This window comes from Chiloscyllium plagiosum, unplaced genomic scaffold (genome assembly GCF_004010195.1).
Source record: "Chiloscyllium plagiosum isolate BGI_BamShark_2017 unplaced genomic scaffold, ASM401019v2 scaf_11957, whole genome shotgun sequence".
NCBI classification, from domain to species: Eukaryota; Metazoa; Chordata; class Chondrichthyes; order Orectolobiformes; family Hemiscylliidae; genus Chiloscyllium; species Chiloscyllium plagiosum.
In genome coordinates, this window is record NW_025214199.1 from 9061 (window position 1) to 21084 (window position 12024).

Consider the following 12024-nt stretch of genomic DNA (forward strand, 5'->3'; position numbering starts at 1 on the left):
CCTATCCAGCCTCTCCCCCCACCCCCCCTGCCGTAGCCCAATCCTTCCCGAAGCCTTCAGCAACCCAGCGCTCCCCGGCTTGTCCGAGGGGGGTGGGGGGCGCGCAGGCCTGCGTCACAGGAGTGGGGCCTGGCCGTTCCCGAGCGCCTGGGCTCGTTTCGGCCGCCTTCCCCCGAGCGATCGACCGGGGGCCGAAATCCCCGGCCGTTCCTCAACTCTCAAAAACAGGGATCCCCTCCGTCCGTCGGACAACCCTCGGTTTTAACCCCCTGGCTTGGCATCGTTCCCGGACCCCCCCCGCGCCCCGTTAATAACCCGTCGAGAGATAATCTGATTTATAAATTGTCTGACTAACTGCTCGCGTGAATCGAAAGCACCTCTTGCAAATAATTCGGGCTTAATTGTGGGCGGCACGGTGGCTCAGTGGTTTAGCACTGCTCCCTCACAGCGCCAGAGACCCGGGTTCAATTCCAGCCTCAGGCGACTGACTGTGTGGAGTTTGCACATTCTCCCCGTGTCTGCGTGGGTTTCCTCCGGGTGCTCCGGTTTCCTCCCACAGTCCAAAGACGTGCAGGTTGGGTGAATTGGCCATACTAAAATTGCCCGTAGTGTAAGGTAAGGGGTAAATGTAGGGGTATGGGTGGGTTGCGCTTCGGCGGGTCGGTGTGGACTTGTTGGGCCGAAGGGCCTGTTTCCACACTGTAATGTAATCTAATCTAATCTAAGACGCGTAATTCAATGATCATTATTTGTCGTAAGTTATTAATTAATTCCACACACGAATTACTTGAAATAATCGTCATTTAGGACTAATAACCGAGTGATTTATTACACATCATTTACTCAATGATTTATTATTTCTCAATTGACGCAAGTTTTCAAGGACTTACATGAGCCTGCCCTTTAACTATTTGTAATTAATTTGTAATTAAGATCGATAATTGAGTGATTTATTAGACGTCATTTACTCAATGATTTACAACCTGATATTTGACGGGGATTTACCAACTAATTACACATTGTTTGTTAAAGAATTCTCATTTGGGATGAGGAATGGAACGATTTATTCCTCATTGAAGGTGACTAAATTGACTGAGGGAGGTTATTAAATTATCGCCGGGGCTCTCCCTCGGCGAGGGTCAGAGATTATTTCGAGGGGGGGGGTTATTAAATTATCGCCGGGGCTCCCCCTCTCGGCGAGGGTCAGAGATTATTTCGAGGGGGAGGGTTATTAAATTATCGCCGGGGCTCCCCCTCGGCGAGGGTCAGAGGTTATTTCGAGAGGGGGGAGGTTATTAAATTATCGCCGGGGCTCCCCCTCGGCGAGGGTCAGAGGTTATTTCGAGGAGGGAGGTTATTAAATTATCGCCGGGGCTCTCCCTCGGCGAGGGTCTTCGAGGGGGGGGTTATTAAATTATCGCCGGGGCTCCCCCTCGGCGAGGGTCAGAGGTTATTTCGAGAGGGGGGAGGTTATTAAATTATCCCCGGGGCTCCCCCTCGGCGAGGGTCAGAGGTTATTTCGAGGAGGGAGGTTATTAAATTATCGCCGGGGCTCCCCCTCGGCGAGGGTCAGAGGTTATTTCGAGAGGGGGGAGGTTATTAAATTATCGCCGGGGCTCCCCCTCGGCGAGGGTCAGAGGTTATTTCGAGAGGGGGGAGGTTATTAAATTATCGCCGGGGCTCCCCCTCGGCGAGGGTCAGAGGTTATTTCGAGAGGGGGGAGGTTATTAAATTATCGCCGGGGCTCCCCCTCGGCGAGGGTCAGAGGTTATTTCGAGAGGGGGGAGGTTATTAAATTATCGCCGGGGCTCCCCCTCGGCGAGGGTCAGAGGTTATTTCGAGAGGGGGGAGGTTATTAAATTATCGCCGGGGCTCCCCCTCGGCGAGGGTCAGAGGTTATTTCGAGAGGGGGGAGGTTATTAAATTATCGCCGGGGCTCCCCCTCGGCGAGGGTCAGAGGTTATTTCGAGAGGGGGGAGGTTATTAAATTATCGCCGGGGCTCCCCCTCGGCGAGGGTCAGAGGTTATTTCGAGAGGGGGGAGGTTATTAAATTATCGCCGGGGCTCCCCCTCGGCGAGGGTCAGAGGTTATTTCGAGAGGGGGGAGGTTATTAAATTATCGCCGGGGCTCCCCCTCGGCGAGGGTCAGAGGTTATTTCGAGAGGGGGGAGGTTATTAAATTATCGCCGGGGCTCCCCCTCGGCGAGGGTCAGAGGTTATTTCGAGAGGGGGGAGGTTATTAAATTATCGCCGGGGCTCCCCCTCGGCGAGGGTCAGAGGTTATTTCGAGAGGGGGGAGGTTATTAAATTATCGCCGGGGCTCCCCCTCGGCGAGGGTCAGAGGTTATTTCGAGAGGGGGGAGGTTATTAAATTATCGCCGGGGCTCCCCCTCGGCGAGGGTCAGAGGTTATTTCGAGAGGGGGGAGGTTATTAAATTATCGCCGGGGCTCCCCCTCGGCGAGGGTCAGAGGTTATTTCGAGAGGGGGGAGGTTATTAAATTATCGCCGGGGCTCCCCCTCGGCGAGGGTCAGAGGTTATTTCGAGAGGGGGGAGGTTATTAAATTATCGCCGGGGCTCCCCCTCGGCGAGGGTCAGAGGTTATTTCGAGAGGGGGGAGGTTATTAAATTATCGCCGGGGCTCCCCCTCGGCGAGGGTCAGAGGTTATTTCGAGAGGGGGGAGGTTATTAAATTATCGCCGGGGCTCCCCCTCGGCGAGGGTCAGAGGTTATTTCGAGAGGGGGGAGGTTATTAAATTATCGCCGGGGCTCCCCCTCGGCGAGGGTCAGAGGTTATTTCGAGAGGGGGGAGGTTATTAAATTATCGCCGGGGCTCCCCCTCGGCGAGGGTCAGAGGTTATTTCGAGAGGGGGGAGGTTATTAAATTATCGCCGGGGCTCCCCCTCGGCGAGGGTCAGAGGTTATTTCGAGAGGGGGGAGGTTATTAAATTATCGCCGGGGCTCCCCCTCGGCGAGGGTCAGAGGTTATTTCGAGAGGGGGGAGGTTATTAAATTATCGCCGGGGCTCCCCCTCGGCGAGGGTCAGAGGTTATTTCGAGAGGGGGGAGGTTATTAAATTATCGCCGGGGCTCCCCCTCGGCGAGGGTCAGAGGTTATTTCGAGAGGGGGGAGGTTATTAAATTATCGCCGGGGCTCCCCCTCGGCGAGGGTCAGAGGTTATTTCGAGAGGGGGGAGGTTATTAAATTATCGCCGGGGCTCCCCCTCGGCGAGGGTCAGAGGTTATTTCGAGAGGGGGGAGGTTATTAAATTATCGCCGGGGCTCCCCCTCGGCGAGGGTCAGAGGTTATTTCGAGAGGGGGGAGGTTATTAAATTATCGCCGGGGCTCCCCCTCGGCGAGGGTCAGAGGTTATTTCGAGAGGGGGGAGGTTATTAAATTATCGCCGGGGCTCCCCCTCGGCGAGGGTCAGAGGTTATTTCGAGAGGGGGGAGGTTATTAAATTATCGCCGGGGCTCCCCCTCGGCGAGGGTCAGAGGTTATTTCGAGAGGGGGGAGGTTATTAAATTATCGCCGGGGCTCCCCCTCGGCGAGGGTCAGAGGTTATTTCGAGAGGGGGGAGGTTATTAAATTATCGCCGGGGCTCCCCCTCGGCGAGGGTCAGAGGTTATTTCGAGAGGGGGGAGGTTATTAAATTATCGCCGGGGCTCCCCCTCGGCGAGGGTCAGAGGTTATTTCGAGAGGGGGGAGGTTATTAAATTATCGCCGGGGCTCCCCCTCGGCGAGGGTCAGAGGTTATTTCGAGAGGGGGGAGGTTATTAAATTATCGCCGGGGCTCCCCCTCGGCGAGGGTCAGAGGTTATTTCGAGAGGGGGGAGGTTATTAAATTATCGCCGGGGCTCCCCCTCGGCGAGGGTCAGAGGTTATTTCGAGAGGGGGGAGGTTATTAAATTATCGCCGGGGCTCCCCCTCGGCGAGGGTCAGAGGTTATTTCGAGAGGGGGGAGGTTATTAAATTATCGCCGGGGCTCCCCCTCGGCGAGGGTCAGAGGTTATTTCGAGAGGGGGGAGGTTATTAAATTATCGCCGGGGCTCCCCCTCGGCGAGGGTCAGAGGTTATTTCGAGAGGGGGGAGGTTATTAAATTATCGCCGGGGCTCCCCCTCGGCGAGGGTCAGAGGTTATTTCGAGAGGGGGGAGGTTATTAAATTATCGCCGGGGCTCCCCCTCGGCGAGGGTCAGAGGTTATTTCGAGAGGGGGGAGGTTATTAAATTATCGCCGGGGCTCCCCCTCGGCGAGGGTCAGAGGTTATTTCGAGAGGGGGGAGGTTATTAAATTATCGCCGGGGCTCCCCCTCGGCGAGGGTCAGAGGTTATTTCGAGAGGGGGGAGGTTATTAAATTATCGCCGGGGCTCCCCCTCGGCGAGGGTCAGAGGTTATTTCGAGAGGGGGGAGGTTATTAAATTATCGCCGGGGCTCCCCCTCGGCGAGGGTCAGAGGTTATTTCGAGAGGGGGGAGGTTATTAAATTATCGCCGGGGCTCCCCCTCGGCGAGGGTCAGAGGTTATTTCGAGAGGGGGGAGGTTATTAAATTATCGCCGGGGCTCCCCCTCGGCGAGGGTCAGAGGTTATTTCGAGAGGGGGGAGGTTATTAAATTATCGCCGGGGCTCCCCCTCGGCGAGGGTCAGAGGTTATTTCGAGAGGGGGGAGGTTATTAAATTATCGCCGGGGCTCCCCCTCGGCGAGGGTCAGAGGTTATTTCGAGAGGGGGGAGGTTATTAAATTATCGCCGGGGCTCCCCCTCGGCGAGGGTCAGAGGTTATTTCGAGAGGGGGGAGGTTATTAAATTATCGCCGGGGCTCCCCCTCGGCGAGGGTCAGAGGTTATTTCGAGAGGGGGGAGGTTATTAAATTATCGCCGGGGCTCCCCCTCGGCGAGGGTCAGAGGTTATTTCGAGAGGGGGGAGGTTATTAAATTATCGCCGGGGCTCCCCCTCGGCGAGGGTCAGAGGTTATTTCGAGAGGGGGGAGGTTATTAAATTATCGCCGGGGCTCCCCCTCGGCGAGGGTCAGAGGTTATTTCGAGAGGGGGGAGGTTATTAAATTATCGCCGGGGCTCCCCCTCGGCGAGGGTCAGAGGTTATTTCGAGAGGGGGGAGGTTATTAAATTATCGCCGGGGCTCCCCCTCGGCGAGGGTCAGAGGTTATTTCGAGAGGGGGGAGGTTATTAAATTATCGCCGGGGCTCCCCCTCGGCGAGGGTCAGAGGTTATTTCGAGAGGGGGGAGGTTATTAAATTATCGCCGGGGCTCCCCCTCGGCGAGGGTCAGAGGTTATTTCGAGAGGGGGGAGGTTATTAAATTATCGCCGGGGCTCCCCCTCGGCGAGGGTCAGAGGTTATTTCGAGAGGGGGGAGGTTATTAAATTATCGCCGGGGCTCCCCCTCGGCGAGGGTCAGAGGTTATTTCGAGAGGGGGGAGGTTATTAAATTATCGCCGGGGCTCCCCCTCGGCGAGGGTCAGAGGTTATTTCGAGAGGGGGGAGGTTATTAAATTATCGCCGGGGCTCCCCCTCGGCGAGGGTCAGAGGTTATTTCGAGAGGGGGGAGGTTATTAAATTATCGCCGGGGCTCCCCCTCGGCGAGGGTCAGAGGTTATTTCGAGAGGGGGGAGGTTATTAAATTATCGCCGGGGCTCCCCCTCGGCGAGGGTCAGAGGTTATTTCGAGAGGGGGGAGGTTATTAAATTATCGCCGGGGCTCCCCCTCGGCGAGGGTCAGAGGTTATTTCGAGAGGGGGGAGGTTATTAAATTATCGCCGGGGCTCCCCCTCGGCGAGGGTCAGAGGTTATTTCGAGAGGGGGGAGGTTATTAAATTATCGCCGGGGCTCCCCCTCGGCGAGGGTCAGAGGTTATTTCGAGAGGGGGGAGGTTATTAAATTATCGCCGGGGCTCCCCCTCGGCGAGGGTCAGAGGTTATTTCGAGAGGGGGGAGGTTATTAAATTATCGCCGGGGCTCCCCCTCGGCGAGGGTCAGAGGTTATTTCGAGAGGGGGGAGGTTATTAAATTATCGCCGGGGCTCCCCCTCGGCGAGGGTCAGAGGTTATTTCGAGAGGGGGGAGGTTATTAAATTATCGCCGGGGCTCCCCCTCGGCGAGGGTCAGAGGTTATTTCGAGAGGGGGGAGGTTATTAAATTATCGCCGGGGCTCCCCCTCGGCGAGGGTCAGAGGTTATTTCGAGAGGGGGGAGGTTATTAAATTATCGCCGGGGCTCCCCCTCGGCGAGGGTCAGAGGTTATTTCGAGAGGGGGGAGGTTATTAAATTATCGCCGGGGCTCCCCCTCGGCGAGGGTCAGAGGTTATTTCGAGAGGGGGGAGGTTATTAAATTATCGCCGGGGCTCCCCCTCGGCGAGGGTCAGAGGTTATTTCGAGAGGGGGGAGGTTATTAAATTATCGCCGGGGCTCCCCCTCGGCGAGGGTCAGAGGTTATTTCGAGAGGGGGGAGGTTATTAAATTATCGCCGGGGCTCCCCCTCGGCGAGGGTCAGAGGTTATTTCGAGAGGGGGGAGGTTATTAAATTATCGCCGGGGCTCCCCCTCGGCGAGGGTCAGAGGTTATTTCGAGAGGGGGGAGGTTATTAAATTATCGCCGGGGCTCCCCCTCGGCGAGGGTCAGAGGTTATTTCGAGAGGGGGGAGGTTATTAAATTATCGCCGGGGCTCCCCCTCGGCGAGGGTCAGAGGTTATTTCGAGAGGGGGGAGGTTATTAAATTATCGCCGGGGCTCCCCCTCGGCGAGGGTCAGAGGTTATTTCGAGAGGGGGGAGGTTATTAAATTATCGCCGGGGCTCCCCCTCGGCGAGGGTCAGAGGTTATTTCGAGAGGGGGGAGGTTATTAAATTATCGCCGGGGCTCCCCCTCGGCGAGGGTCAGAGGTTATTTCGAGAGGGGGGAGGTTATTAAATTATCGCCGGGGCTCCCCCTCGGCGAGGGTCAGAGGTTATTTCGAGAGGGGGGAGGTTATTAAATTATCGCCGGGGCTCCCCCTCGGCGAGGGTCAGAGGTTATTTCGAGAGGGGGGAGGTTATTAAATTATCGCCGGGGCTCCCCCTCGGCGAGGGTCAGAGGTTATTTCGAGAGGGGGGAGGTTATTAAATTATCGCCGGGGCTCCCCCTCGGCGAGGGTCAGAGGTTATTTCGAGAGGGGGGAGGTTATTAAATTATCGCCGGGGCTCCCCCTCGGCGAGGGTCAGAGGTTATTTCGAGAGGGGGGAGGTTATTAAATTATCGCCGGGGCTCCCCCTCGGCGAGGGTCAGAGGTTATTTCGAGAGGGGGGAGGTTATTAAATTATCGCCGGGGCTCCCCCTCGGCGAGGGTCAGAGGTTATTTCGAGAGGGGGGAGGTTATTAAATTATCGCCGGGGCTCCCCCTCGGCGAGGGTCAGAGGTTATTTCGAGAGGGGGGAGGTTATTAAATTATCGCCGGGGCTCCCCCTCGGCGAGGGTCAGAGGTTATTTCGAGAGGGGGGAGGTTATTAAATTATCGCCGGGGCTCCCCCTCGGCGAGGGTCAGAGGTTATTTCGAGAGGGGGGAGGTTATTAAATTATCGCCGGGGCTCCCCCTCGGCGAGGGTCAGAGGTTATTTCGAGAGGGGGGAGGTTATTAAATTATCGCCGGGGCTCCCCCTCGGCGAGGGTCAGAGGTTATTTCGAGAGGGGGGAGGTTATTAAATTATCGCCGGGGCTCCCCCTCGGCGAGGGTCAGAGGTTATTTCGAGAGGGGGGAGGTTATTAAATTATCGCCGGGGCTCCCCCTCGGCGAGGGTCAGAGGTTATTTCGAGAGGGGGGAGGTTATTAAATTATCGCCGGGGCTCCCCCTCGGCGAGGGTCAGAGGTTATTTCGAGAGGGGGGAGGTTATTAAATTATCGCCGGGGCTCCCCCTCGGCGAGGGTCAGAGGTTATTTCGAGAGGGGGGAGGTTATTAAATTATCGCCGGGGCTCCCCCTCGGCGAGGGTCAGAGGTTATTTCGAGAGGGGGGAGGTTATTAAATTATCGCCGGGGCTCCCCCTCGGCGAGGGTCAGAGGTTATTTCGAGAGGGGGGAGGTTATTAAATTATCGCCGGGGCTCCCCCTCGGCGAGGGTCAGAGGTTATTTCGAGAGGGGGGAGGTTATTAAATTATCGCCGGGGCTCCCCCTCGGCGAGGGTCAGAGGTTATTTCGAGAGGGGGGAGGTTATTAAATTATCGCCGGGGCTCCCCCTCGGCGAGGGTCAGAGGTTATTTCGAGAGGGGGGAGGTTATTAAATTATCGCCGGGGCTCCCCCTCGGCGAGGGTCAGAGGTTATTTCGAGAGGGGGGAGGTTATTAAATTATCGCCGGGGCTCCCCCTCGGCGAGGGTCAGAGGTTATTTCGAGAGGGGGGAGGTTATTAAATTATCGCCGGGGCTCCCCCTCGGCGAGGGTCAGAGGTTATTTCGAGAGGGGGGAGGTTATTAAATTATCGCCGGGGCTCCCCCTCGGCGAGGGTCAGAGGTTATTTCGAGAGGGGGGAGGTTATTAAATTATCGCCGGGGCTCCCCCTCGGCGAGGGTCAGAGGTTATTTCGAGAGGGGGGAGGTTATTAAATTATCGCCGGGGCTCCCCCTCGGCGAGGGTCAGAGGTTATTTCGAGAGGGGGGAGGTTATTAAATTATCGCCGGGGCTCCCCCTCGGCGAGGGTCAGAGGTTATTTCGAGAGGGGGGAGGTTATTAAATTATCGCCGGGGCTCCCCCTCGGCGAGGGTCAGAGGTTATTTCGAGAGGGGGGAGGTTATTAAATTATCGCCGGGGCTCCCCCTCGGCGAGGGTCAGAGGTTATTTCGAGAGGGGGGAGGTTATTAAATTATCGCCGGGGCTCCCCCTCGGCGAGGGTCAGAGGTTATTTCGAGAGGGGGGAGGTTATTAAATTATCGCCGGGGCTCCCCCTCGGCGAGGGTCAGAGGTTATTTCGAGAGGGGGGAGGTTATTAAATTATCGCCGGGGCTCCCCCTCGGCGAGGGTCAGAGGTTATTTCGAGAGGGGGGAGGTTATTAAATTATCGCCGGGGCTCCCCCTCGGCGAGGGTCAGAGGTTATTTCGAGAGGGGGGAGGTTATTAAATTATCGCCGGGGCTCCCCCTCGGCGAGGGTCAGAGGTTATTTCGAGAGGGGGGAGGTTATTAAATTATCGCCGGGGCTCCCCCTCGGCGAGGGTCAGAGGTTATTTCGAGAGGGGGGAGGTTATTAAATTATCGCCGGGGCTCCCCCTCGGCGAGGGTCAGAGGTTATTTCGAGAGGGGGGAGGTTATTAAATTATCGCCGGGGCTCCCCCTCGGCGAGGGTCAGAGGTTATTTCGAGAGGGGGGAGGTTATTAAATTATCGCCGGGGCTCCCCCTCGGCGAGGGTCAGAGGTTATTTCGAGAGGGGGGAGGTTATTAAATTATCGCCGGGGCTCCCCCTCGGCGAGGGTCAGAGGTTATTTCGAGAGGGGGGAGGTTATTAAATTATCGCCGGGGCTCCCCCTCGGCGAGGGTCAGAGGTTATTTCGAGAGGGGGGAGGTTATTAAATTATCGCCGGGGCTCCCCCTCGGCGAGGGTCAGAGGTTATTTCGAGAGGGGGGAGGTTATTAAATTATCGCCGGGGCTCCCCCTCGGCGAGGGTCAGAGGTTATTTCGAGAGGGGGGAGGTTATTAAATTATCGCCGGGGCTCCCCCTCGGCGAGGGTCAGAGGTTATTTCGAGAGGGGGGAGGTTATTAAATTATCGCCGGGGCTCCCCCTCGGCGAGGGTCAGAGGTTATTTCGAGAGGGGGGAGGTTATTAAATTATCGCCGGGGCTCCCCCTCGGCGAGGGTCAGAGGTTATTTCGAGAGGGGGGAGGTTATTAAATTATCGCCGGGGCTCCCCCTCGGCGAGGGTCAGAGGTTATTTCGAGCTCCCCACCACCTTCTCCAGGGAATTACAAATGGGAAGGTAATGATGGCCAAGCAAGTGATGGCCACATCACATCAATGAATTTGTACGAGGGAAACTCATGGACTGTTCATGGCCCCTTTGCTTCTTCCACACAACCCACATTCCCATCTCGTTCTGTGTCAGCAACAAACATGGAAGCAGTAGATTTTGTCCATCCATCAAATGCATCGAATCCCTTTGTGAATAGTTGGGGGTCAAGCACTAATCCATTTTTTCCCACTTAGTTTTCTGTTAAAGAATTCCCAATCCATGCCAGTACATTCCCTCCAATCCCACATTTGCCAATTTTGCTTATCCACATCTTCAGTGGGACCTTGTTGAAAGGTTTCTGAAAACCCCGAACCATTCCTCCCTTTTATCTACATTGCTTATTCACAGCCAGACAGGAAAACAAACCCAGCAGGGTTTGTGAAATAAAATTTCAGTTTCAGAACAACATGCTTGGCATGGGTAGAGGATTGGCTGATGAGCAGAACACAGAGTAGGTATAAAGGGGTCGTTTTCACGATGGGAACTGGTGACGTGGGGAACTCCGCAGAGGTCAGTGTTGGGACCACACTGTACATGTTACACATTAACAGTCTGGACAAAGGATGTAAGTGGGTACAAGAACTAGTTTTACAAGAAAGAGCCCAGGATGAAATGTTTGTCATATGAGAAGCTGGTGAAGTCTCTGAGTCTGTACTTAATGAATTTTCAGAGTTGGCGGTGGCAGGATCTCATTCAAACTTACAGAATACTGAGGGGCCTAGATGGAGTGGACGGGGTTGGGGAGATGTTTTCACTGGTGGAGAGACCAGGGCTCAAGAGCACGACTTCAGAGAGAAGGAACAAGCAGAAGGGCCTGTTTCCACACTGTAAAGTAATCTAAAATCTAATCTAATCTAAACCCTTTAGAATGGAGATCTGGGGGAATTTATTCAGCCAGAGGGTGATGAATCTGTGGAACGGTTCCTACCGTAGGGAGGGTTATAGATGAGGGTGGCATTTACTAGATAGGGTACAAGAGCTGGAGAAGTTTATGGAGATGATTAGATGGATGGAGATACTAGAGGAGCTTACATTGACAGGGTGGGCGATAGTGACGGGAGACTGTTACACAAATAGTGAGTCTTGCAGGAACTGGATTGGGAGAGTCACAGGCATTGGATTGGGTTCTACAGATCGGGAGTAATGCAGGGACCTGTTGGATTACACAGATAGGGAGAACTGTGGGGTCTCCACATGTTGAGAGGTTTTCAGGAAGAGGTTACACCGATAAGGAGGGAAGTTGGAGCTGTCGTAGTTTACAGAGTTTGGGATGTTTGGAGCTGTTTAATTGTTAGAGGGACATTTTTAGGGTCATTAATATGGAACGCAGAGGGAGAGTTTAGATTTTATTAGATTCCCTACTACAATATGGAATTGGCACTTCGGCCCAACACGTCCACACCAACTCTCTAAAGAGTAATCCACCCAGATCCACTTCCCTCTGAATGATGCACCTAACGCTCGGTCAGTTTAGAATGGCCAATTTATCTGACCTGCACATCTTTGGACTGTGGGAGGAAACCCATGAAGACACAGAGACAATGTGCCAACTCCATACAGACAGTCACCTGAGGCTGGAACTGAACCTGCGTCTCTGGCGCTGTGAGGCAGCAGTGCTCACCACTGAACCACCCCAAACTGCAGAGCTCCACATAGAGAGGGTGTTTGAGGGGCAGGGAGGAGCACACAGAGATGGGAAGTGTTGTTGCAGCTGGAAAAGGGTCTGGAGGTGTTTACACAGGTAAGGAGTTGGGCCGGGATGGGAGATGGTTACAGAGGTCATGTGGTGCTATAGGCCAGGAGGCAGGAATGTGATCTGGCCTGCAGAAGGTTACAGTGAGATCATGTTCTCTTGGAGCTTGAGGAAGGTACACAGGTGGGTATTTTGGTCCGGGCTGGAGTATTTTACAGAGACAGGATGGACTGTAGTTATTGTGGAAAACTACAGAAATAGAGATTATTGTACTGAGTGCAGGATGCGGTTACTGAGATTGGGCAAATTACCGAGTTTAGAGCAAATTATACATAGGGAGCGTCGTCAGCATTG